Source organism: Pleurodeles waltl, chromosome 8, assembly GCF_031143425.1.
Source record: "Pleurodeles waltl isolate 20211129_DDA chromosome 8, aPleWal1.hap1.20221129, whole genome shotgun sequence".
In the NCBI taxonomy this organism is placed as follows: domain Eukaryota; kingdom Metazoa; phylum Chordata; class Amphibia; order Caudata; family Salamandridae; genus Pleurodeles; species Pleurodeles waltl.
In genome coordinates, this window is record NC_090447.1 from 478,133,727 (window position 1) to 478,161,126 (window position 27,400).

The following is a 27,400-nucleotide window of genomic DNA, read 5'->3' on the forward strand; positions in this document are numbered from 1 at the left end:
AAAGACCTGAGGCTAGGGTGAACCTATGGCGAATGGACCAAGCTGCTGACAGGTATTTGGTGACCGAGCTTACTACCAACATAGATGGATCGTATTTATATATTCTATAGGCGCTAGCTCGGTTCTGCAATAGCAGAACTTTGCACAAAGGGATTATCCACTTTCCTCTAGGGCTCTTGTATAAGGGACAGAAGAACAACACGTGCTCAGGTGTTTCCTTGCATAGGTGGCAGTTTATACATCTGTCAGTCGTGGGATTACTTATCGACCAACAAGCTGTAAAACTATTAACAGGTAAGGTGCCATATCTAAGCTGAAGGAATAGAGCACGGACGCGTGCAGGTATAGGGAGGTCCAGAAAATTCTCAGGCCAGGGTTCGTGTTTAACCAACAGAAATTCTGCTGTTAACCGACCTATCCCATTACAATGGAAGGACTCATTGTTGGTTTTTCCCAAGTATCTCCCTTTGACAAATTGTCTGGCGTTAGCAGGGATCAGCTCGGGGTTCTTCCAATAATGAGGGAAACCCAACTTATCCCAAGCGGATTTCATCTCCCTCAACCAACAAACTTTTTCCCATCCCTGTTGGGGTGTTATTAGATCTCTAATTGCCACCCTGAATGGTTCAAGTTCTTCTGTTTTACATAATCGGATCCAGTATAAAAGCGGTCTCAGACCCGCTATGTCTTTAATGCTGTTTAATCCTAGATCGAGTCTGAGGGGGATCATCGGTGTGCCCTTCCCTAACCTGGATATATGTCTGAGAAAGTGATTTTCTTTGGTTTGTAAGATATCCAATTGTCTATAGAAACCCCAAAGTTCCGTTCCATACAGGGCCGCAGCACGGATTTGGACTTTATATATCTCAGATATGAGGTTCAGAGGGGGACTGACTGCAACTCTTGCCTTGCGTTCTAGTGCCCCACCTCTTTGACTTGTAATGAGTGCCCCTTTTCTAATAGCTGCCTCCCATCTGCCCGAATCCGTTAGCCTAATGCCCAGATAATCATACTCTGAGACACTTTCCAGGGCGATTGCGTTCATTACTATTTTTGCTTTTGTGCTCTTTTTCGAGGCACTATGGGCCAGATGTAGGAAGCCTTTTGCATGTCGCAAACTGCGAAAAACGCAGTTTGCGGCATGCAAAAGCCGAACACGATGCTCATCCTCAAATTGCGAGTTGATACCAACTTGCAATTTGAGGATGCGACTTGCAAATAGGAAGGGGAGTTCCCTTCCTATTTGCGACCGCATCGCAATGCTGAGTTGCTTTGTGACCGCGAATGCGGTCGCAAACCAACTCGCAGTTACCACCAGTGTTATACTGGTGGTAACTCATTCGCAAAAGGGAAGGGGCCCCATGGGAGCCCTTCCCCTTTGTGAATGCCGAAAAATATATTTTTTCAGAGCAGGCAGTGGTCCTATGGACCACTGCCTACTCTGAAAAAAACTAAACCAAATGGTTTCGGAAGTTTTTTCTTTTTGCAACTCGTTTTCCTTTAAGGAAAACTGGCTGCAAAAAGAAAAAAAAAATACTGCTTTATTTAAAAAGCAGTCACAGACATGGAGGTCTGCTGACTACAGCAGGCCACCATCCCTGTGAGTGCAGAGACTCGCTATGGGGTCGCAAACTGCGACCCACCTCATGAATATTAATGAGGTGGGTCTTTGCGACCCCATAGCAAGTCGCAGAAAGTGTCTGAGACACCTTTCTGGATCCCATTTTGCGAGTTGCCATTTGTGAGTCGGTCAGACTCGCAATTTGCAAGTCGCAAAATTTTACTTTACTACATCTGGCCCTAAATATCATAAGTTTTGTTTTCTTAACATTGACATCCATCCCATAGTCTCTACAGATTACACAGAATTGGTTAACCAAATTTTGGATTCCCATAGATGTTTAGGCTAGCAGGATGGTATCGTCTGCATAAAGCAGACACAGTATTTTCTTCCCTGCCAGCTTAGGCGAGTCATTAGTACAATTTGCTAACTATTGGATGCAATTGTTTATGTATAGGAGAAAGAGGGTGGGGGCTAGAACACAACCTTGCCTGACTCCTCTTTGGATGGCTATTGGGTCTGTCAATTCGCCATCCTTACCACTCCTAATTTGTGCATAGGTATTCTCGTGCAATCGAACAATACGTTTCAGAAGACCTTTGGGAACGCCCATGTTAGATAGTGTCAGCCATAGCAAGTTCCTGGGAACCAGATCAAATGCAGCTCTAAGGTCAATGAAAACCACATTCAGATTCCCCCCCCCTACTTCTACGGTCTTCCATTTGATTGGCAGGAACCTCAGGACTTGATCTATGGGACTAACCGCTGGTCTAAACCCTGCCTGTAGATCGGAAATGGCTTCGGACTCTGAAATCCATTTTCAACCAAGCAGGGGACGTGGATCCCACTATGGTCTGCAATCAATTTCCAAAACCTATAGATATCATTAGCTTTTGCAGTCTCCAGGATGGCTGCCCATCTACAAACATTTAGAGAGAGCTCCTGAACAAGAGCAGGTGAGTCAAAATTAATGACAACACAATCCCCCGTACCAAGCTTCTCCAGTGGACCCACCCAACCCACCCTCTTCACCATCAGTATTGAAGGTACCATATGAAATGCAAATCTGGCATTTATGTGTAGCCAATGTATAACCTTATTTTTCAGTTTCAATGAAAGATTCCGTTTTGTTGGTTTTAAGTTTAGGGACGTTTGTAATAACAAGAATGTATGGACATGATTCCGTTGGAAGGTGTAAAGCTCTTGACCTAATCCCACTGTTAGTCTGCACCTTCTCTGGGGAGCCTAATTGATGGTGATCATGAGCGGAGTTAACTTTACGAATTTTTGTTGCTGTGTCATTACAAAAAGCTGTTCCTCCAGTTCCTTTCGAAAGGGGGGCGGAAACCTTGGAATGCATATCCTTAGGGATGATGTCCACTCTGTTAGTTAGGTCCCCCTCAAGGTGACGTAGAGCATCAGGTCGTTTCTTCGAAGGCATAAAACCCTTTCTCATTAATGGGGGAAGTCTGCCATCACTAACACAGGGTTGACTCGAGTGAGAGGGATGGCAATAAGATTGAGGGTCTGTTTGGGGAGGAGTGACCAGCAACTGAGACTTAGTAAGCCCTCCCAGTTTCTCCTCAATCGGTTGGAGACAAATTACTATGGGGTGGAGAATCTTAGTAAACTCTTCTTTTATACATTCTATTATATGGTCAATTACCGGTCGTTCAATGGCGCTTTCTTGGGGTATTATATTATCTTTGTTCCCAAGAGCAAGGCCAGGATTAGAGGAGCTCGAGGTGCGAGCTTGTTTGTTCCTTAATTCAGTCTCCCTATGTTTCCTTTTCCCTTTATTATTGGAGTCTAGAATGGGCATAGACCCACCCTTAGAGGGGCCCGGAATCGGCAATACCGGTTCGGATATTACAGTGGAGTCATCCAAAGTTTCAACTGTGTGCTCCTGGGTGTTTCTGGAGAGGGTGGTGGGAGGGGTAACCAAGGCAGTCTGTGAGTCTTGTAACTGTAGTAGCTGTGAAGGTTGACAGCTGGAGGACGAGAATATGGGGGCAGTTAAACGACGCTGAACCATTTCTATCTCCTTTTCTAATGCTCCAACAGCCTTTTAGAGAAAATCCATCTAGGGTTTTGTTGTTGCCATGTTTTTCAGGGGTCCTGCCCCCTTCCGTCTGCCCATCCTTTCCCCTTTTTTCCACCCGCTTTGCGCTTTCCTGAAAACTCCTCACTCGGGGAATTGCTTATACACTCTTAGCACCTTTATTCCCACCAACTGGGACCCTACCAGCGCACTACAATGGGTCACCTCGCCTGCAGTAAACGTGAACTCCCCAAGCCACGTTGTTATCAATTCGAGTTCTAGTTACTGGTCCCAAGAATAGTGAAATAAAGAGATGTGGCCCAGCCCGGCCTCTTCCAGTCACTGACGGGTGCAGGACAGGCCCGTCCTTGGACCGGGCTTCGCCCGGACACGTCCCACAATGCGGACATGCGATGCAGTCTTCAAGGGGGCTCAGGTCCCAGCCCTGCCGCCTCTCACAAACAGCGCGTCCCGAGAAGCAGGCGCGCGATACAGTCTTCAAGGGGGCTCAGGTCCTGTCCCTACCGCCTCTCACAAACAGAGCGTCCCGCGAAGCGGGCGTGCGATACAGTCTTCTAGGGGGCACAGGTCCCGCCCCTGCCTCCTCTCACAAACAGCGTGTCCAGGAGCAAAGAAGGTGAAACATTTTCTTTCCTCCAAACCTTTCTTACTTTGCATGTGTGTTGTACTGCACAGCACACATGCAATGTAGGAAATATAAGTACATTTGCCCTTTAGCTTTGTCTCCCTTTCCTAAGGACAGACACATTGTAACATAATGGTTTTGTATTTTTTGTTGGTTGGTAACTCCTTTCTGGTCAGCTCAATGCAGATAATTTAACCACTCGGGTGCCTTGGACGAGGTCACTCGTCCTACACCCGGGAACTAGGGGGAGTGCTAGTGCTCCCCCCCCTGTGCTCCCCACACACCCCCCCTAGGCAGGGATGGAAGGGGAAGCCCTTCCCCTTCCACCCCCGACCCCCCCACCGCCCCTGTGACGTTAGCGTGCAAGCACGCGCTGACAATCACAGAGCCTCCCCCATCGCGCTGGAAGCTCATCTTCCAGCGCGATTGAAAGAGAAATGCAAAGCATTTCTCTTTCGATCATGTGGGGGAGGCCCAGAGAGGCTTCAAAGGGAAGGAAAATAATTTCCTTCCCTTTGAAGTCTCTCTGAGCGTTTCAAAAGCCGGATTGCTTGCAATCCGGCTTTTGAAACGCCCACTATACACCAGGGATTTTTTTTTTTCATGAAATGGACATAAGGGAGTGCCCCTTGGGCAAGGGTCACTCCCAGGGGGGGCTTTTTTTTGGAAGGCCTTTTCTGCCCCCCCTGACCTCTAGGCACCAGGGAGTTTGTTTTTTTCACATGAATTTCACGCAAGGGGAGCGACCCCTTAGACAAGAGTCGCTCCACTGGGGGGAAAATTTATTTTAGGCCATTTCTGCCCCCCCTGGGGGGCACATCAGCCTATTTTGAGGGCGATTTTTGCTACGCCAATCTGCTCCCATAGGGGGCAGAAACCACTGGGCACCGGGTATTTTTTTGCGCCAATGTCACGCAGGGGGAGCGACCCCGTAGGCAAGGGTCGCTCCCGGGGGGGGGAGGGTTGGGGGGCAAATTTATTTTAGGTCATTTCTGCCCCCCCCAGGGGCAGATCGGCCTATTATTAGGCCGATCTCCTCCGGGGGGGCAGAAACCTCTAGACGCCAGGGCACATTTTTTTGTTGTGTTTTTTTTTTTTTTTTTTTAGAGATGGGGACCGACCCAGGATGTTACTTTTGTGTTTTTTTTTGTTTGTTTGTTTTTTTAGAGATGGGGAGCTACCCATTAGGCAAGGGTCGCTCCCCTGGGGGCAAATTGTATTTAGACCATTTCTGCCCCCCCTTGGGGGCAGATTGGCCGATTTTAGATCAATCTGCCCCCAAGGGGGCAGAAACCACTAGGCACCGGGGATTTTTTTTTTTGCCTCCAATGTCACGCAGGGGGAGCGACCCCGTAGGCAAGGGTCGCTCCGGGGGGGGATTGGGGTGGGGGCAAATTTATTTTAGGCCATTTCGGCCAACCCTGGGGGCAGATCGGCATATTATTAGGCTGATCTGCCCTGGGGTGGGGCAGAAACCTCTAGGCGCCAGGGCAAATGTTACTTTTGTGTTTTTTGTTTGTTTGTTTGTTTTTTTAGAGATGGGGAGATACCCATTAGGCAAGGGTTGCACCCCTGGAGGGCAAATTGTATTTAGACCATTTCTGCCCCCCTTGGTGTCAGATTGGGCGATTTTAGGTCAATCTGCCCCCAAGGGGGCAGAAACCACTAGGCACCGGGAATTTTTTTTTGTGGCTCCAATGTCGCGCAGGGGGTGCGACCCCGTAGGCAAGGGTCGCTCCAGGGGGGTTAGGGTGGGGGCAAATTTATTTTAGGCCATTTCGGCCCACCCTTGGGGCAGATCGGCATATTATTAGGCCGATCTGCCCTGGGGGGGGGAGGCAGAAACCTCTAGGCGCCAGGGCAAATGTTACTTTTGTGTTTTTTTTTTGTTTGTTTGTTTTTTTAGAGATGGGGAGCGACCCATTAGGCAAGGGTTGCACCCCTGGGGGGCAAATTGTATTTAGACCAATTCTGCCCCCCTTGGTGGCATATTGACCGATTTTAGTTCAATCTGTCCCCAACGGGGCAGAAACCACTAGGCACCAGGGATTTTTTTTTGGCGCCAATGTCACGCAGGGGGAGCGCCCCTGTAGGCAAGGGTCGCTCCCGGGGGGGGTTGGGGGAGTGGGGGGTCAAATTTATTTTAGGCCATTTCTGCCCCCCCTGAGGGCAGATCGGCCTATTGTTAGGCCGATCTGCTCCGGGGGGGGGGGGGGGCAGAAACCTCTAGGCGCCAGGGCAAATGTTATTTTTTTTTGTTTGTTTTTTTAGAGATGGGGAGTGACCCATTAGGCAAGGGTCGCTCCCCTGGGGGGCAAATTGTATTTAGACCATTCCTGCCATCCTTGGGGGCAGATTGGCCGATTTTCGGTCAATCTGCCCCCAAGGGGGCAGAAACCACTAGGCACTGGGGATTTTCTTTTTTTCTGCGGCAACGTCACGCAAGGGTAGCGACCCCGTAGGCAAGGGTCGCTCCCGGGGAGGGTTTGGGAGGGGTGGCGGGGCAAATTTATTTTAGGCCATTTCTGCCCCCCCAGGGCCGGCTGAGCTAGAGGCCAAAATCCACAGGTAGGCACTTTGCAAAAAACACCTCTGTTTTCTGTGAAAAAATTGGATGTGTCCATGTTGTGTTTTGGGCCATTTCCGTTTGTGGGCGCTAGGCCTACCCACACAAGTGAGGTACCATTTTTATCGGGAGACTTGGGGGAACATTGGGTGGAAGGAAATTTGTGGCTCCTCTCAGATTCCAGAACTTTCTGTCAACGAAATGAGAGGAAAAAGTGTTTTTTTGGCCAAATTTTGATGTTTGCAAAGGGTTCTGGGTAACAGAACCTGGTCAGAGCCCCACAAGTCACCCCATCTTGGATTCCCCTGCATTTCTAATTTTTAAAAATGCGCTGGTTTGCTAGGTTTCCCCAGGTGCCGGCTGAGCTAGAAGCCAAAATCCAAAGGTAGGCACTGTTTTCTATGAAAAAATGTGATGTGTCCACGTTGTGTTTTGGGGCATTTCCTGTTGCGGGCGCTAGGCCTACCCACACAAGTGAGGTATCATTTTTATCGGGAGACTTGGGGGAAGGCTGGGTGGAAGGAAATTTGTGGCTCCTCTCTGATTACAGAACTTTCTGTCACCAAAATGTGAGGATAATGTGTTATTTTAGTCAAATTTTGAGGTTTGCAAAGGATTCTGGGTAACAGAACCTGGTCAGAGCCCCACAAGTCACCCCATCTTGGATTCCCCTCGGTCTCTAGTTTTAAAAAATGCACAGGTTTGGTAGGTTTCCCTAGGTGCCGGCTGAGCTAGAGGCCAAAATCTACAGGTAGGCACTTTGCAAAAAACACCTGTTTTCTGTCAAAAATTGTGATGTATCCACGTTGTGTTTAGGGGCATTTCCTGTTGCGGGCGCTAGGCCTACCCACACAAGTGAGGTATCATTTTTATCGGGAGACTTGGGGGAATGCATGGTGGAAGGAAATTTGTGGCTCCTCTCAGATTCCAGAACTTTCTGTCACCGAAATGTGAGGAAAACGTGTTTTTTATGCCAAATGTTGAGGTTTGCAAAGGATTCTGGGTAACAGAACCTGGTCAGAGCCCCATAAGTCACCCCATCTTGTATTCCCCTTGGTCTCTAGTTTTCAAAAATGCACAGGTTTGGTAGGTTTCCCTAGGTGCCGGCTGAGCTAGAGGCCCAAATCTACAGGTAGGCACTTTACAAAAAACACCTCTGTTTTCTTTAAAAAAATGTGATATGTCCACGTTGTGTTTTGGGGCATTACCTGTGGCGGGCTCTAGGCCTACCCACACAAGTGAGGTATCATTTTTATTGGGAGACTTGGGGGAACATAGAATAGCAAAACAAGTGTTATTGTCCCTTGTCTTTCCCTACATTTTTTCCTTCCAAATGTAAGAGAGTGTGTAAAAAAGACGTCTATTTGAGAAATGGCCTGTAATTCACATGCTAGTATGGTCACCCCGGTATTCAGAGATGTGCAAATAACCACTGCTCCTCAACACCTTATCTTCTGCCCATTTTGGAAATACAAAGGTTTTATTGATAGCTATTTTTCACTCTTTATATTTCAGCAAATGAATTGCTACATACCCGGTATAGAATGAAAACGCACTGCAGTGTGCAGCTCATTTATTGGCTCTGGGTACCTAGGGCTCTTGATGAACCTACAAGCCCTATATATCCCCGCAACCAGAGCAGTCCAGCAGACGTAACAGTATATTGCTTTTGAAAATCTGACATTGCAGGAAAACGTTAGAGTAAAACATAGAGAAAAATTGCTGTTTTTTTACCTCAATTTCAATATTTTTCTTTTTCAGTTGTTTAGGAAACCCTTGTAGGATCTACACAAATGACCCCTTGCTGAATTCAGAATTTTGTCTACTTTTCAGAAATGTTTAGGTTTCCGGGATCCAGCATTGGTTTCACACCCATTTCTGTCACTGACTGGAAGGAGACAGAAAGCATAAAAAATTGTAAAAATGGGGTATGTCCCAGTAAATTTACAAATTTGTGTTGAAAAATTGGGTTTTCTGATTCAAGTCTGCCTGTTCCTGAAAGCTGGGAAGCTGGTGATTTTAGCACCGCAAACCCTTTGTTGATGCCATTTTCAGGGAAAAAACCACAAGCCTTCTTCTGCAGCCACTTTTTCCCATTTCAATGAATAAAATGAAATTTTCACTGTATTTTGGCTAATTTCTTGGCCTCCTTCAGGGAAACCCACAAAGTCTGGGTACCTCTAGAATCCCTAGGATGTTGGAAAAAAAAGACACAAATTTGGCTTGGCTAGCTTATGTGGACAAAAAGTTATGAGGGCCTAAGCGCAAACTGCACCAAATAGCCAAAAAAAGGCCTGGCACAGGAGGGGGAAAAGGCCTGGCAGCGAAGGGGTTAAAGAAGGTATACCTAATTATGAATTGTTTTTTAGCTTGGCTGATTACGGTTCTTGACTTTATTTGCTATATAATAAAATCTGCAACTAGATTTATAGGGGAGCTGATTAACAAAAAAATATTATGAAAGTGGGAAATATATATATATATATTTTTTTGTCCTCATATTTCTTATAGTACTTCCATTATGACCAGACCCGGTATATACTCCAATCCTTTTTGGATCAGGTGAAAGGCCAGTCCCATCTGGAAGACTCATAGCGGAAGGATGGGAATGACTGTATGCCTCCCTTCCCTCTGAAATAATCATTGGACAATTTGCTTAAGAACTAGTGCTCGGAGAAAACCAATTCACCCAGGATTGCCATAATTCTTTAACATCATTGGATCCAGTTCTACAAAGATCTAATTAACAGATTTTCATTGCAGCATCCACCCATTCCCACAAAGTTGGAGGAATAGAAGAAATCCAGTGCCTGCAGACCTCCCGCCTAGCCAAAAGTATTAAATAAAATATCAAATTCCTATGAACACTTGAGAGGTTTAGCGGTTCTAAGGTGCCACCAAATAAAACTAAGACTGGGGAAGCTACCAGTGGGGTCTGCTTTACAGAAGATAAAGTCTCAAACACATCCCCCCAGAAATTTGAAACCCGAGGACATAGCATCAACATATGAGTGTCATCTGCCCCCACTAACCCACACTTTTTACAGGCTGCATGGGCATTTTTGTTGAATTTGTTTAACTTCTTTGGAGTATAATATGCCCTATGTAAAACAAATAAATGATTCTTTCTAAGAGCGACAGCCTTGACCACCCTATAAAGACGTTGCCAAGAACCTGCCCATAATGTGTTAACCTCCTCTTTACTCACCTCCTCCTCCCATATTGAGACACCGAAATTCTTTTGTCATCTAAACTATCCAGACACTCCAAGGGTATTCTATAATTGACAGCAGCTTCCTTCTTGCATGGCTGATTCCTATGTAAAAACTCCACTAGCTCATTGGTCTCCTTTTCCGCTATTCTTAAAGATCTTACCCATGCGTGTAATTGATAATATTTAAACCTAGATATTGAAGACTGACTCACAGAGGCAAATGTTCCCCAGGGTTTCAATGCTCCGTCCTGAAAATACTTGTCCCCATTCCACGATACCTGCCTGCTTCAAAGGGCGAGCTAAGGCACCTTTCAGACAATCCGGGATTCCAGGGGAGTCCCAGATAGGAGCATAAGTACTATAATACAATAGGTTCGTGATTTTTCTTATTCTTGCCAACAAAAAAGCCACCGCTTTTAGTGATTTCAGTCTTACTTTTTTGTAAAATCTTGGGTGGCCAAATTTATACAGGAATTTCCGCTCCCCTTTCCCTTCACCACTCAGCATAGCCTTCTTCTGGGGGGAGACCTCCTCTGCTACAAATAGATCTTTAACATATTAACTGGAATGCCCATGCATATAACTGGATATCTGGGAGGGCAATCCCTCCCTTGCTATAACTTCTACGAAGCCTCTTCCTGGCAATCCTGATTCCATTGTAAGCAAAAATAAAACTATCGATCGTTGATTGTGAATCTTGTATTCTTTATTCCGCAAATTCCAGCGGAATCATATTAAAGAGAAAAGTGAGCTTCGGAAGAATAAACATTTTTACTAAATTTGACTCCTGTATAGAGTTGAAGGAAGATGTACCCAGCTTAATAAAAGTTTATCTATCTGATGCGCCAAACATTTCAAGTTTACAAACGACGTTTTCTCCAGGTCCTGTGGTATCTTTACTCCAAGATATTTTATCTCCTCTTTTATTAGCTTATGATAAACATTCATATTCCATGTCATGATTTCCGTCTTTGACATATTAGTTTGATATTTCAATACCTGGCCAAAGTTTTGTGTTATCCCTTCCAATCTATCTAATGCCGCAGGGAGATCTGTGGTAAAAATTATAATGTCATCAGCATACATGGATACCTTTTCCTCCCACCCCATGTAAACAAAAGGTTTTATCAAGGCATCCTTTTTAATCATACAAGCAAGCGGTTCTATATACACATCGAAGAGCAGGGGAGAGAGAGGGCAACCCTGTCTGGTCCCTCTAGTAATGGAAAACAAAGAAGTTAGACTCCCATTTATCAAAACTCTTGCTGATGGATTGGCATAAATACTTTTTACAGCCCCTAAAAACCTTGGCCCGAAGTTCAACTGTACTAAAATATGATTTAAGTAGCCCCAGTTCACTCGGTCAAATGCCTTGTTAGCATCAAGAGTAATAACCGCCAGAGGGAGACCTGATACAGATGCCATATCAATTGTCCCAATTAATTTGTGGGATAATTGATACATGTGCCTGTTTTTTAAAAACCACTTTTGATCTTCATGGATCAGCGGCGCAATACCCTTCCCTAATCTGCTGGCAAGTATACTTGTAAATATTTTATAATCATTATTCAGTAGGGAAATTGGCCTGTATGATTCACAAAGCGAGGAATCTTTCCCAGGTTTTAATATGACAGTTATTATTGCTTCATTCGAAGACCCAGGTAATTGGGATTCTCCCCTCCAAATTGTGTTAAAAAGATCTTTAAGCAGAGGGGATAAGCTACTACCTAATTTTACATAGAACTCCGCGGGTAAGCCATCAGGACCCGCTGCTTTCCCTTTCTTTGCTTTGGAAATAGCCTGTACTATTTCTCCCTCCGAAAACTCCTCCTACAGAAGAGACAGCCCTTCCTCATCAAGTTTCCCTGGCATTAATTCTTCTACCTTTGGCATCGCGTTTTCCACCACTTCTGGTAAATCTTCTTTATATAAAGCTTAAAAAAAAAACTGGCATGCTCTTTGAATCGCAGAGGAGTCCGTTACAACCACCCCTGTGACGGGATCTCTTATCTCTGAAATCTGATTTCTGATGAGATCAGATTTTGTTTTCCATGCCAATAGTTTCCCCGTGCATTCCCCATATTCAAAATTTGCGAATTTGCTTGCTTCCCTTTTTTCCCTTACTCGGGTCTCTATTAATGCTGAAAGGGCTGCTCGCTTAGTCATTAATTCAAGCATGATTGGGTCTTCACTTCTCCCGCCCAAATGTGCCTCAACCAATTTTGTCTCCAAGCTCTCTAATTTTTTCTCGTTATTCTGAATGCCTGATCTGTACTCCCTGTTTCTCCGGGCAGAAATGGAGATCAGACCCCCCCAATATTAAGCTTTATATGGGAAATATTATTGCTGGATTTCTCTTGTTCATACTCTTACATGCCTTTGTTAGTTGGCCGAAAACCTCCAAATCCCTACTAGCAAAAGTGCAGAGAGGGCATAGCCGTGTGTCCGTGTGCTAACTGCATTTGAGTGGTACCATTTTCATGTCTTAGATGTCTTGTGGCCAATTCAATGTGTTTAAGAGAAGGTAAAAGAGTATCAAAGGAGAATTCTCTGCTGTACTCTTAAATGATTTTGTGATAGTCGTGCAAGCTCCATACAGTTTTATGTTTGGCAAACTCAAAATATTTAATGAGTCAGGAGTTTGGAAAAAAAGAAGGTGAGGTATTCTCTTTTCATTTACGCTGAAATGTAGCGGTTTAGGGTTTTTGCATGCAGATTTTGTTCAGCCCAAGAGGTTGGTGTATGAGCACTTTGCATCTAGAGTGCTTGGTGACTGATTTCGAATTCTGGTGCAACTGATGTGAATTTCATATGCATTTGGTCACCCGAATAGCACAGGCAACTCCCTTGCGACTTAAGTACCACACGCATTAAAACCGGCTGAAATATGAGCGGGGTTCATTATTGATAAGAGGCTTTGCCGTGGGTCATCCAGCAGTCTCTACCTTTGCAGCGTTTTCTTTCACAACTCTGCAGCAAGCAAGAGATAACCAGCCTCTCACTGGTGTCACAAGCCCTGTTGTTTTCATCAGAATGGGTGAAGTTTCTTGACCCCTCTTCACTGGGTGCTTTATCAGCGAGCTAGTAGGTTTGAATGCGCACCGTGAAAGGGCCTTTGTTTGCACCTTTGTCTCTTTATGGCGGTGGCATTACATGGGAGCTACTTGAAGTGCAGGGTCCTCTCCCGTGTATTCCAGGGGGCTGTCACTAAGCTGTTTGTTCTCTTTATCTGTCTCATCTTCAGTAAGCTTAGCCTGGCTTCTTTCTTTCACGGGGTAGTGTTTCCTTCCTCACCAGTTGAAGAGTTCACTTCAATACGTACTGAGTTACAGAAGAGATACGGAACATCGGTCGCTAAAGTTATTTAAATTCAAATAAAGCCAGACTTGGGTTCCTGGAAGGTCCTGTTTAGAAGTGGTCAGAACTGAAACCTGAAAAAAATATCCCCAGAACAAAATTGCATTTCTACAAAACACAATTTAATTAAATGTATAGCACCGCACAACGTCTAATTTATTTTGTGGCGAAGGTTGCCTCAAACATCCGGTTTCTCAGAGATGTAAAACAATTTGGCGCGCGAATGTTGATCACAGTTCTAAATAGAACACCACAGTTCTAATTGTATTAAATGTCTGTTGATTCACAACGGGCATCGCAAGCCTGTGTAAGTTTGGAAATACGTGTTTTTATGTGTGGTATCTGTAGAATAGTGGAGGAAATTCTATGGCACCGGGTTGGTATGCCTTAGGGCTGCAAATGCCTAGGCAGTCGTTAACTCAGTGTTGTTTTGATGAGCTCAAATTGCCAAATACTACACACAAATAGTGAACCACTAAAGGTGACCTTGACAGACCATGATTCAGAGTCTTCAAGAAACATTAAGGTTTCACAAAGCTAAAAGCAAAGACTAGAAGTATATCAGCATATCAAAGGTTCAATTCTGCAGAAGGTCCTGCCTCTTTGATGTGCCTGTGAACCTACTACACTGAGAGCCAAATTTACAAAAAAGTGGTGCAGCGTCATGCTGCGCCAAAATATACAGTGCCGCACTGCGTCACTTTAGAAATGCAGGGATGCTTTGCATTTATTAGAAAACGTTGCACCCTTGCTTTTCCCCCTGTGCTGGCGATAAATTGAGCTGCCTAGCATCAAAACAGGCATCCATGCACCATTGTGCAAGGATGTCTGCATTGAGGGGTGTGATTGTTTATGTGTGGGAAGGTGTCCCTTCCTGCACATAAACAATCACCAATGGTGATTAGGCACTTCCGTGTTGTTTATGTGCAGGAAGGGACACCTTCCCACACATAAACAATAGTTTCTGCTATTTTGCTCTTTCTATGCATGCTTCAGAATACAGCACAGATAGCAAGAGCAAAAAACGAGGAGGGATACAAGTATTCCTTCTCGTTGCGCCCTGCTAATGCCACCCCTCGGGTGGCGTTAGATTTTTGTGCTTCCTCAGGTTTACGAAAACTCATAAATCTGAGGCAGCGTCAAAATGCAATGGGTGTTGCTATGGCTCGCCCACCGCAACACCTATTGCACATCCCTTCCACTCAAGGGGCTGCATGTGAAGGGGCTGTATTTCCAAGGTTAAGCCACAAAATGTGGTTTAAGGCCACCTTGTAAATAAGGTGCAGGGCATTGCGCCACTGGAGTGTCAAAAAAAGTGATGCTCCGTTGGCACTGGGGGCTCTTAAATATGTCCCTGAGTGTTCTAACTCAGCAATGGACTACCAACATGCACAGTGAATGCCCACGCAGTGCAGGGCTGGCTTTAAGGCGGTGCCACTTCACTGGGCACTGAACTCAGGGGGTGAGGGTGGTGGGGGAGTGTTTGAATGCTGTATATTGTGCCTACTGCAAAGTATACCATGCAGACCATTTAATTGTTTTATTACGTGCATAGTGCTGTGGTTTACTGATTTTGTCACAGAGAGCCTTTTGTTATTTGCAGTTCATAAGTCACATCCTAATATAGAAGATTGAGCTATGAACTAGCTTCAAAGAGCTGCACGCAAACTGGCAGACATAGGTTAGAAACGTATGTTTTTATTTACCAGTCTTTCACCATCTTAAGGTTGCTAAAAATGGTTTGTTTGAGTAGGAATATATTCTTACTACTAAAACTATCCATAACCACTAAGTTACATTTTAAATCTTGAGTTTGTGCTTCTCCAGACCAAGTACTCTTAAAAAAAATTGCCTTCCTTCATAAATGACCCCTCACATGGTAGTCTTCGTTGTCTAACCAAAATGTCCTATACAATGATTTACACACAACTCTGACTCCCTACATTCAGGGTTGGATTGGGACCAACAATAGGCCTGGGCAACCAAAACAGTGCCCCACATTCGAGGGGTACACACTGTCATAAAACATTGCTTGGTTAGTATCAGGACACTATATTTTGGAGATATGTGTGCTACATTAAATATTTCAAATCATGAAGGTTGAGTAGCACTGATGAAGAGTAGAAACACTGTAGTTGTAAAAACTGATAATTCACTTTCAGTGTCAACATTTGGTTGTGAGCATCTCGCTCCCAATTAACTGTGTTCTCAACTCTGATTATAACATAAATCCGAAATCTTTAATTTTCAGTGACTCTGTCCTGTTTATGCCCCCTCTTTCATAATATCAGCAGTGAATTATAATCTATTATGTACTAGTGGTATTAACAAAAAATGTGCCCACTCTCGTCGTAGCCTGAGTCAGCAAATCTGCCTATAGCTGGCACAGGCATGCAGAGGTACCCACACCAGCCATCAGAGAGATTAACCAGGACTAGCAAAGTCCTAGCATTGGCCTTAGGGTCCTGCTAGGCTTTACGTCCCCCCCATTAGTGGCCCGTTGTAGCATCACTGGTACTGGTAGCCCTGGGTGCTTTTGCTTTAATCCCTATAATATCCAGAGCTACCCATCAATCATGCTGTTACCTCATCCTCTCCCATCGCATCACATTGGAGCGGTATTGGCAAGAGTCAAACTCACTGTACCCCACCTTGTGACAAGGAAGAAGAAGGTGAGGTGAAAAGGCTAGAAACTGTCAGCTAGAAAACTACACATTACTGTGCAGACACAGGCCTTCCGCTTCAGTTCTTGAGGTTGATAGAAGCTCATCCTCCCATGAAAGTCTAGCCAGTACAGTCAGCTGAAGCACAAAGGCTCAGCAAGTTAAAGGAAAGTCAGTAAAGTGAAAACCCTGTAAAGTAGTGTATGTTTGTGTGTATGTGAGTCATAGTGTACCTTACTGAGAATGCTGTCAGAGTGAATGAGAATAAATGAGATTAAGCTAGAAGTAGAGAATGAGTATAACTGAGTACATTTGAGTGTGAGCTAGTGACTGAGCGAGTGAAAAAGAATAGGATTGAGGGAGGTAATTATTGGCATATGAGGTGTCAGGGCAAAAATTAGACATATAGAATGTAACGACTGCCATATGGGACACTTGTGGCCAAATGCTGGTACTGACATTCTGATGAGACCTCAGGGGTGATTTGCCATGCTTTTTAAATCCTTGATTGATTATAATTCTCCATATGAGAAAATACTATGACTAAATGCTGCCACTGGAATAGAGAAGGTAATTTTTGGCATAAGTTGTGAGGCAGCCATGGCAACTTGCTGGTGCTGGCACACTAATGATAACTTGTGGTACATGGGACACCTGTGGTAAAATGCTGGCACTGGAATATTGGAGATCATTCTTGGCACTTTGGACACCTGTGCAAAATGCTGGTACTACCATACTCAATATAATTATTGGTATTAGCGAGGGCAACCAAGGCAACTTGAGTGAGACAACCATGACAAAATTCTGGCCTAGAACATACTAGTGGTAATTTTGACCTATGGATCACCCAAGGTATATGGGATGCATTCTTACCAAAATTCTTGCCCTGGCACAATAGAGATAAATATTGGCATGCAGGGGCACACACTACACACTTTGACTTAAATGGGGATGAATCCTGAAGTTTATCCATCTTTATTGATTTAGCACACATTTAAAGAGCTTCAGCATTTAATAGGTGCCCTTTCAGAGCCAGCATATTTTAGCAAATGTAGGTGAATATTGTGCTGTAAAATATACTATTTGACCTTGTTTTTCTAAAACTGTTTTAGGTGTAAAAATCCACTGGAACCTTCCCAGAACTTGGGTGTGCTCTCTTTGCTCTCTCACTGGAATCGAGATAAAGCATTACACCACCTCCCACTTTAAAAAATGACTAGCTTTTACTGCATATTTTACAAACCTTAATTCTGCTTAAAGGCATTGCTTACTTTGTAAATAAAAGTGCTGGTGCCCAAAGCTCTCCTCTGAAACATGGGCTGCTGCAATTAAATGTGAGAGCACAGAATACTGAGGCAGCCTAATTGTAAAGCCATCTTGAACATCCTTAATCCATTTGTCACCCCTGGCCCCTTCAGCTCATGCTTGCAGTTTCTGTTTTATCCCTTTTTGACACTTTCTCTTTTTTTCTCCTCCTCTGTCTTTCCCATATGTGTCTTTTGCTTGCAGTAAATGCTTGAGGCAGTAAAATAAGTGCTGACCCTCAAAATGAAGTGCCAGAGACACCCAACGGAAGCCAGCAGCTTAAATTAAGCACTGCTTAAAGGTGATTTAAAATTGACAGTAGAAGAGGTTATTTGGAGTTCTTATTATACTACATGCTCAATGGCTGTAAGTAGTACTGTCTGTGTGTTGGAATTTCTGGCTGCTTCATAAACACCGCAAAATGGGGATGCACTGCAGACTGACTTACTGCAATTGAGTATTGCCTATCCTTAAGAAAAGGTTGATAGCTTTCTTCCCTGTCTCCAGTCCTGCTAAACTGGTGAAGATGGCAACTCAGGAGGTGGGCAGGTCAGTTAATGCTAGGCAAGGCTTGAGTGAGGAAACAGTTCCTGAGGTGCAACTGAGCATCAAAGTTGGCAGTGTGTGAAAAGCAGCCTGCAGGCAAGGTGTGAAAGCACAGGTAGAAGGAAGACATGGACTCCAGCCTATAGAAGGTCACTGAGGTAATGGCTGGGCCAGGTAAGTCCACCTCCAACCAATACGTGGCTTCTGTTTTTTTTCTAGTTTGACCTGCACTGGCTACCAATTACACTTTAATGCACAGGAAAGGCTTTCCTTTAATGACATCTTCACAGCATGAGCATAGTCTCATAATAAGCATAGTCTAGCGATACAGTGGGCTAATCCATCCACTACAGGTTTGACCTCATGGTCACAGATTCAAACTCCGACCGGTACACTCAGACATTCATAGTACTGAGGTTAATAAAATGAGTACCATTGAGTTGGGTACAGTGCAGGAAAAGAGGGAGATCTAGCTGGTTCATGGAGATGGCAGCTGCCATTGAGACAAATATGGAATAAAGGCTGGCCTCAGTGAAATATGTTGACTTTGTTCTGGTGTAATTCACCAATGCTGGAAAACATTCATCAGTGCTTGCAGGTTGCTTGATTTCTGCTCAGAGCAGCAACCTGCAATAGGTGAGGGAGGGTTCTTATTTTCATGTCCAGCATGTCTATCAGAAAGGTTCACTTTAAGGGCCATCACCTTTCCTGTTGTTGGCATCTCAACATAGTCAGGTGATTTCTGGAACCAAACACCTAGATGCCACTGCAATGGAGGGAAATAAGGGTGTTCAGATTATTATAATATCACAACTGCGTAAAAGAAAGTGTAATTTGGGGTCAGGTTTTAGACATTTTTCACCCACTGTATGTAAATGACATGCATAATTAATTTTTATTTACTTTCTTTTGTGGAGCTATTTGTCCCACTGTAGAGTGTCAGAGTTTTACATCACACACATTTATTGTACGCAGTCAGTGAATCATTCAGATATGTAATCAATTTATAGGAAATTACATAAGAGTCTGAGGGTTAGAAGGTGGAGGAGTCAGACACCTTCCATACTGGTTGGCACCACACGTTAAAAATGCTCAGCCTGGAGGAAAACAGCAATTTTTAAATACAGTGCAGTGGTTGTGACTGCCTGCACTAATACAACTTTATTTTTACCCACAGAACCTTTTTTAGCAATCTCAGAATAAAGAAAGATTGATTAAGAAAAATAAGTCTCTAAATCCATGCTCTGCATTGTGAATGAAGATCCTTTGTTCCAGTTTAGAGGTCAACCCGCTGCAGTAGGTGGATTAGAACTATGGTCACTAGAATTATGAGATTTAGTGGCAGCTGCATTTCCCTCATAATTATGGATTTACCACATCTGCTTGATTTTATCAAAAAATGTGTTTCTTACTCATTCGCTTCAGAAGTTACCACAAATATGGCAACACACGTTCCTGAGCATTGGATGGCTCTTCACAAAGATTGACTGATAATTTTTTTCAGTTGCTTCTTGCTGTATTTGGTTGTTAAACCGGTACTAATAAGGTGAAACATTTGCCCAGACAGAGTTATGGTCCTTAAAAACCCACAACTTGTATTTCCCTGCAGCATAATTTGGTCCTCCCCTGTTGCATTATTTGGTCCTCACCTACCACATAATTCCAGTGGCCTTCATCATAAGTTATGCGCTGCAAGTAACAAAAAGATTTCGATAACAAAAGAAGTACCTTGCTGACCTATGAAATATAACTGTGATCTGCAAGCTACACGTTGTGCTTTGCAGCAGGCACACTAACCCTATGTGCTATCTTATGATGAATCAAAACTGTGACCTGACAGAACACAGATCTCTCCAGCTTGGGTGTGCCACTCTCACAGAACAGTAGGACACTATGACCCTCTTTACGACCTCGGCGGTCTTTTTCGTAAGACCGCTGAGGTTCCGCCATGCTGAAGACCGCCAGTGGTGGTGGTGGTCTTCCGCACCACGTATCATAACCGCTGGCAGCCCTCCGTCCTTTTCCGTACGGAAAGCCACCAGCAGGCATACTGGCGGTCGGCGGGAAAGTGGGGGCTGCTCAATCTCCACCGCCACGTCAACAGAACACCGCCCACAGAATCACATCCCATGATTCGGTGTGGCGGTGTTCTGCTGACGGTGTGCTCATGGCGGAGCTGCCCCAATGGATCCCGTCCCCTCCCGGAGGACCAACAGACAAGGTAAGTTGATCATCCATTAGGGGAGGGGGTTGGGGGGGTTGATGTGTGTTGTGTGTGTGCATGGGGGTATGCGTGTGAGTGTGTAGAGGGGGTGTGTGAGTGCGTGTATGTGTGCGGGGAGTGCTGTGTGTATAGGACATGTATGCGGGTCAGTCGGTGTGCATGTCTGTTTGTATGTGTGCGGGTATGTGTTGTCGTGATATATGTGTGCGTGTAGGGGTGCCTGCATGTGCATGTTGGGGGTGTGTGCATGTAGGGGTGTGTATATGTATATATGTGCATGTTGGGGTGAGGGTGCGGAGGGGGGTTGTACCACCTTTGGGTGGTGGCAAGGGGGTGGGGGTGTGGGGGGAGGACTCATGGGGGTAGCTGGGGGTGGGGGAGACCCCTATCAGTGCCAGGGAAGGAATTCCCTGGCACTGATAGTGCCTACCGCCATGGATCTCATTGCGGTTCCCAATCACCCAAAATCCATGGCAGTATGCAGGGTCCTGATACAGTTGGCGGTCTAGTGACAACCACCGGGCTGTAGACCGAAATCTCCAGCCCAGCGGTCATCACCGCCATGACGGTCGGGTGAAGTGGCGGATGACCTTGCGGTAACTGCCGCAGTCATAATTCCATTTTTTTTTCTGCCGGCCTGTTTGCGGTCTTACCGCCGCTTTACCACCGACCGCCAGGGTCGTGATGAGGGCCAATGTGTATTTGGCAGAGGACTTAGGAAAAGCGCCTGTTTTCACCTGCCCAGGCAGTGTAACCCATGAAGCAGACATGATCTATCATGTTTGGGCCAGGGTGAAATTTGCATTATGACCTCATAATCTTGAGTAATTTCTGTCATTTCACAAGGTACTTGTTATGTGAAATGTCAGAAATTAAGCAGTTATGCTTCAAAACTCTTTAATAATGCAAGGTGGGTGTTGTCAACCAAAGCCATTGCAAAAACAATCCAAGGAAATGTACTAATTTAATGCACAGTCATACAATAGAATGCATAGGTCAAATTCTATGAAAACCTGTGTGTGGTCCTACAGGTGCAAAACAAACAGTGAAATTGCATTCATCACATACTTTACCAAACATGTATTTGCAAACATGGAAATTTTAATTTTGAGAATTAACCATCCTCTGTGACACCACAATCTTCAAAGTTTTATCATTTGCTGTGGAAGACTATAGCAGTAATACACCAGTGGATGCACACTTTTAGGATTGGCTTTAGAGCTTAACTGGGAGAGACCTAAAAAGAGAGTTAAGAGCTGATTTTCTCAGTTGAAATATCTTTCTCACTCTATCTCTCACACTCTTCTGAGCACACATGGTTAAAGAGTCAAGACCTAAAGAATTTTGAGGATTGAGCAAGGTATTGTACTTAGATATCACTTTCAATTTTCTACAACCAACAACTGGAAAACCTTTCCATTGTCTCAGATGATTATTTCACCACAGCTTGATCGCAAAGATGAATGGAGAAATCATTGCATGCCCTAATGTAATAGTGGGCAGAATGGGATGACAAGTGAAAACCAGAGGAGTTTGCACAAATTCAGAAACCAGCTTGTGCTCAGCCACACCAGAAAAATGACAAAGCTTGCCCAGGCACCACTTAGCATCATTGAAAATGCAAATTGTTTCTAACCCCTACAAGATGCTGAGTCTTTGACAGTGCAAATGATTGCAATGGAAATTCTGGACTCACCAAAACTGAAATCAAACTGTACCCAAAAAATGTGACTGTGGATTCCACCCATCTTTTCGAGGAATATGACAACTCACAACAATCTAGATAAGCTTCTGGAGGAGCATTGTTCTTCTACTTACACAATGAAGCCATGGCAGGACCATACCAAATTCTTGCTCGCAATACCCAAGGGCTATAGGAGTGTGACTAATGTACTTACTAATCAGAACCTAGAATACCATATTGCTTTGTCACTGGTGAAGACCCAATGTTTTGTTGTATGAGGACTGGCAGTAAAAGCATCAGTGGACACAGCATTGAGTGGAATGCTTTGGTGTTACCTGCTATTTCCATTGTGTAGAACGCCTTAATGAGTGACAGTGCTTCCGTAGTATAAATTCAATTTTTACCAACTGTGCCTCACTGTACATTCATTGGTTACCACAAAAATCCATTTTGTATCCATAATGCTTCCATACGCCAGCCTCCGTTGCTGCTTTTCAAGTAACCTTTTCATGTATTGGCTTTTACATGCTGAATGAAAACAGTCTGGTGGTGTTTTAAAATAAAGGCTAAAACATATGTCTGAAGTCTACGTGCTACAGATCGGTTCTCCTTTCCTACGTCCTTTATATGCTGCTCTCCAGGCCCAGCCTTTGTGTACTGATGTCCCTCACTGAAAGGTAGTTTCCAACTCGGGGTACCCACAATGAAGTGACAAAGAAGTATGATTGTTTACATTGGCAGACAGCACAACTGAAAGTATGAGTAAGGAAGTGAAAAAGAATGCGCACTCCCCCAAGGGTCCCTTTCACATTGAGCAATACAACAGAATCTGCAGTTCCCTCCCTTGCCTCTCCCAAGTACTAAAGGGGAAGCTTCAGGAAGCCCAATCAGCAAAGCTTCATTGAATTTCAATGCCTGGATCTCCATTCTTCAGCCACAGCAATACAGGCAATACAATTCCACTGTCTGGGGAAGCTGTACTCATCCTCCATTGTGTGCCATGTCAAGCCAGAGGTATCCAAAATGGATCCCACCTCACTTTACAATTCATACAGTGTAATCCAAACTTGACATTATATGCACTCCAGAATTTACAGAATCTCCCTTCAAGTCTGTGTCCAGACATTATTTTAAGCTTCCAACCCCTGAGTTCATCAGTTGTCCTTACTGACGCAGTAGTCTAGTGGTAGCCTAGTAGTGCACAGTCTGTTTGACTGATTCTAGTGCCTATCAAAAGTACAGAATATATCTTCACATGCAAGAAATGTTGATTTTGGTAGTTGATTATTTCCTCAAATTGTCCCTTTCTTAAAAAGCGTCCCCTTTATTCATATAAGCTGACACAAAAAAACTAAACTTTTAATTTTACTTAAAACTTTAACTTGCCACCTCTCCTTTTTCCTTCAGATGCCCCTCTTGTTTCTTTCCCATCCTTTGCATTTATTATCTTTCTGGGCACAACTTTCTCTAAGTCACTTACATGTTTGCCTTAAACATTATTAATGTATTTCTGCAATTTGGCCTCAACTCTTTTCAAAATCACAAACTCTCCTATTTTGTGAATCATACCCCAGTAACCTTATAACATCAAACCTCCTCTAGCCCACATGTTAATCCCACCAAACATCTGAACTACACCCCCCATTCAATAACATCTAACTGCTGATAATTGATTCTACTACAAAGACCTGGAGTAAATGCATGGAATGGTTACCACTTGACTTAGGCTCCTAAGCAGCGTGTGCCTGGCCTAAAGTTCTTCAGTACCTCATCAGTGGTAGTAAGCTCTATATAAATGCAATTACAATTAAAATTACAAAAACGGAGGAAGGAGAGAATCTTTCAGCAGAGAAGTAGCCTCATAGTTAAAGGGAGGAGGAAGTAATTAAATATTACCAACTAAAGAAACTTAACATCTTTGCCTTACTGGACAAAATTGAACCCACTTTGCAATCCAGCACTGGGCGCTCAAATGCAGTACTAGCACATATGAAGCTACTGTCAGTTTTCCATCTACTTGCATCTGGATCATTCCAAAGCACTTGCACCAAGGTGGCTGGTATTTCCTAAAGTGCACTTTTTTCTTTCTTACTAGCTGTACTAGTTGCCCTCATCATCAAAATTGCTCCTTATTTTCCAAGTACACTTGAACACCAAATTCAGACCAACTAATGATTTTATCAAAAAGCACAATTTAAGCATATATTGGGGACATTACACTGTACCCACATCAGATTAGTATCACCAACAGCAACCGAACACCTATAAAGGAATCGGAAGCACAATTACTCCATCAATGTGAAAGCTTTGGTGGATTCTTAATCCATTTTCACTAATATTCTAGCAACATATTCTGGATTTACCCATGATTCATAAATCTTTAGGCACTCCAGAAATAAGTACCACTTCCAGACTGGAGTATTCAGAAACTCTCAATTAATTGGTAAGAATTTTTTTATGTGATTGTATTCCATTTACTATTTATGAAACATAAATTTCAAATTGTTAAAACATGAAGATATAATAGTAGATCTTAGAGCATGTATGTCATGTTTCTATAGATAATAAAAAAATACCTGTATGTTCTTCCATTTTGAAGTAAATATGTACACATTTACATTTATATTTTATAAAATTGGTTGTGAGCAATTGTGTAACATGCAGCAGTGAGTGCAGGACAATGTGCTTTCCATGGTGATACACTACCCTCCATTGTGTTTTTGAGATATCTGATGTAATAGCGGTCATCTTTGTACCTTGTGTGGAAGTGGAAAAAGGTTTCCTAGACTCATTCTATATATAAAAAGTCTGATGTTAATTTTGATGGTTGCCTGAAGAATGTTTCTATCATTTCTTACAACATCTTCTGTATTGATATATAATATTTTCTGAATACATCTCAATAATGTACATGTCGTTCAACCCAGTGGTTTACTTGTTGTTGATGGTTACAATCAAAAACAAAGAATTCTTAATATGTAATGCACAGTCTGATATATTACAAAATGGCCAGCATTCTTTATTTCCATTTCGATATGGTAGATAAAGATGCAGCTAATATGTGTTGTATTGTTACAAGGATCAGAGATATCACCACAGTCTTTATGGTGCCTGGATTGTACACTTGTCAGACAGGTGACATTTGGTTAACAAAACAGAATAATCAAATCTTATAAATAAATATATATTGTCATTTATGCAAAGTTACCTAAAATTAAATGTTTGTGTAATTAAATATAAAAATAATGCAGCGGTCCGACTGCTCCATTAACACCCTGCCGGTTGGACAGCCAGGGAACCTCCAGCTCCGCCAGGATCTTGGATCCAGGTGGAGTGGCAGAGATCCCAATCCGCCAGGGCAGAACTGCATGTAGCACTGCCCTGGGGATTACCACCTCATTCTCCACTAGCGTTTCATTGCCATAGCACTGCCATGAAAAGGCTGGCAGAGAACAGGTATAGGGGGCCACAGGGGGACCCTGCAGTGCCCGTGCACTTGGCATGGGCAGTGCAGGGGCACCTCTGGCCAGCACCATCACAATGTTCACTGTCTGCAGGCAACAGCATTGCCGCCAGCTTGATTACCATCCGGAGACAATGCTGTAACCTGTTTCCCACTAGGCCAGCCACCCACCAACCTACCAACCTACGAGGAAACCCATAATAGCTCAGGCTGGAGGTCGCTGAGTAAGTGGTGGTCATCCCATTGTGAGTCTGGTGCATAGAGTTTTCCATCTGCCAAACTCGTAATCAAGCCCATAGTTTGGCATTAGTTAATCATACAATAGTAATGGACAGTCATTTGGAATTTTTAAATCTTGACTTTGATGTTTGGATCAGTCTGGAGGTGAGCAGCTATACACACCAGAGTTGGTGTGGAAAGTGATTGAAGTATGTGCCATTCTTCACAATATTGCCGTCAGAACGTCTATTGATTGGGAAGCAGATTTGTCCTATACTAACAAAGAGAGATTTAATGCTTATAATTCTGAAAATGAAATGGATTCTAAGAAGGGACATGTGAAGTAGTGACATAATTGCAATTATTTTCAAATGCATAACATATTATTTAATTGGCATTTCTATATTTCTTTACCCAAATAATTAAAGAGATATAGGATTTATTTCTAATAAAAAATATTTCATACAATATGTATATAAAATAATTTGTATAAAAGTACATTGCAAATGTCCACTATTTCATTACTGGGGTTAATGAAAGAAGCATAGATAGCTGATTATCATTTTAGCCTTTCTATCTTAATTTGTGTTAACATTTTTCCTAATCCCTTGTGTTTTAAAATGTGAAATGTAATGCAATTTAATCCTAATATGCACCACCAAATATTGCTCTATAAGATAAATGCAATGTGTTAGAAATTGGGTCTCTAGTTGGCAGAGGTATGCACCCTGTCCAAGTAGGGACCACAATCCTAGTCAGGGTAAGTCACAATGCAACCTAAATTACCCAGTGCTCACCCATGGGCAGCTTGGCACTGAGCTGGCAGGCTTAATTTAGAAGCAAATGTATAAAGTATTTGTGCAATAACTCATACAGTAACCCAGTGAAAACACCACAAAACGTACTCCACACCAGTTTAGAACAATATAATCTGAATAAAATAAGACCAAAACAACAAAAAAACAATATTCACAAGTCACAATAGCATATTTTAGAGGTTTAAAGAAGTCTTAATCCACAAGAATCAGTGGTTGTATCCTCTCAACACACAGGATCTGGGATGCGTAAAAAATAATGAAAAAGGGGGCCGCAGAGGAGGAGTTATATCACAAAGTAAAGGGATACATTGATTTTTCCAGCGCGGCCAAGGCAATGCATCATTGATTTCCAAGCGGGAAGGTGATGCATCGATTTTCGGGTGTGCAGCATTGGTTCCTCACTGAAGTCAAAGGATATTTTGATGCCCAGGGGTGATGCGTAGAAAATCTAGAATGCAATGGTAGGATGGAGCAGGTGCTGTGTCGATCCGGTAGACGATGCAGCGATTTGTCAATCAATAGGCATGTGCTGCATCAATTTTTGCCGGCTTTGCATTGATTTTGCAATACACTGGATATTCTCTCTTTGTTGAAGTCTCCGATAGCCCTGAGACTTCAGAACTAGAGGCAAGCTCAATCCGAGCCCTTGGAGAGCACTTGGTGGGGAAGTCCTTCCAGCAGAATCCCGGGCAAGCAGGCAGCAGGGCAAGAGGCAGGAGAGCAGTCCTTCCAGAAAAGCATTCCAGATGAGTATTTTGGGCAGAAAGGCAGTCTGTTTGACAGAGTCCAGTTGTAGGTCCAGAAGTGTCTGATTTTAAGGGGTCACAGACCCAGTATATATATACAAATGTGCCTTTGAAGTGGAGGAACATTTCAGAGAGTGGTTTTGAAGTGCACCAGTTACCCTTTCAACCTAGTCCTGCCTGCCAGGAGATCTGTGGGGGCATATCAGTTATTAGGGCGAGGTCAGGCCATTTTGGAGTGTAATGGAGAGCCCCTCCACTCTTCCTGCCCAAGGAAGACCCATCAGTATGCAGATGTATGCAGATGCAGCTGAATGTCCTGTGTTTAGGGCTGTCTGGGTGGGATGCCC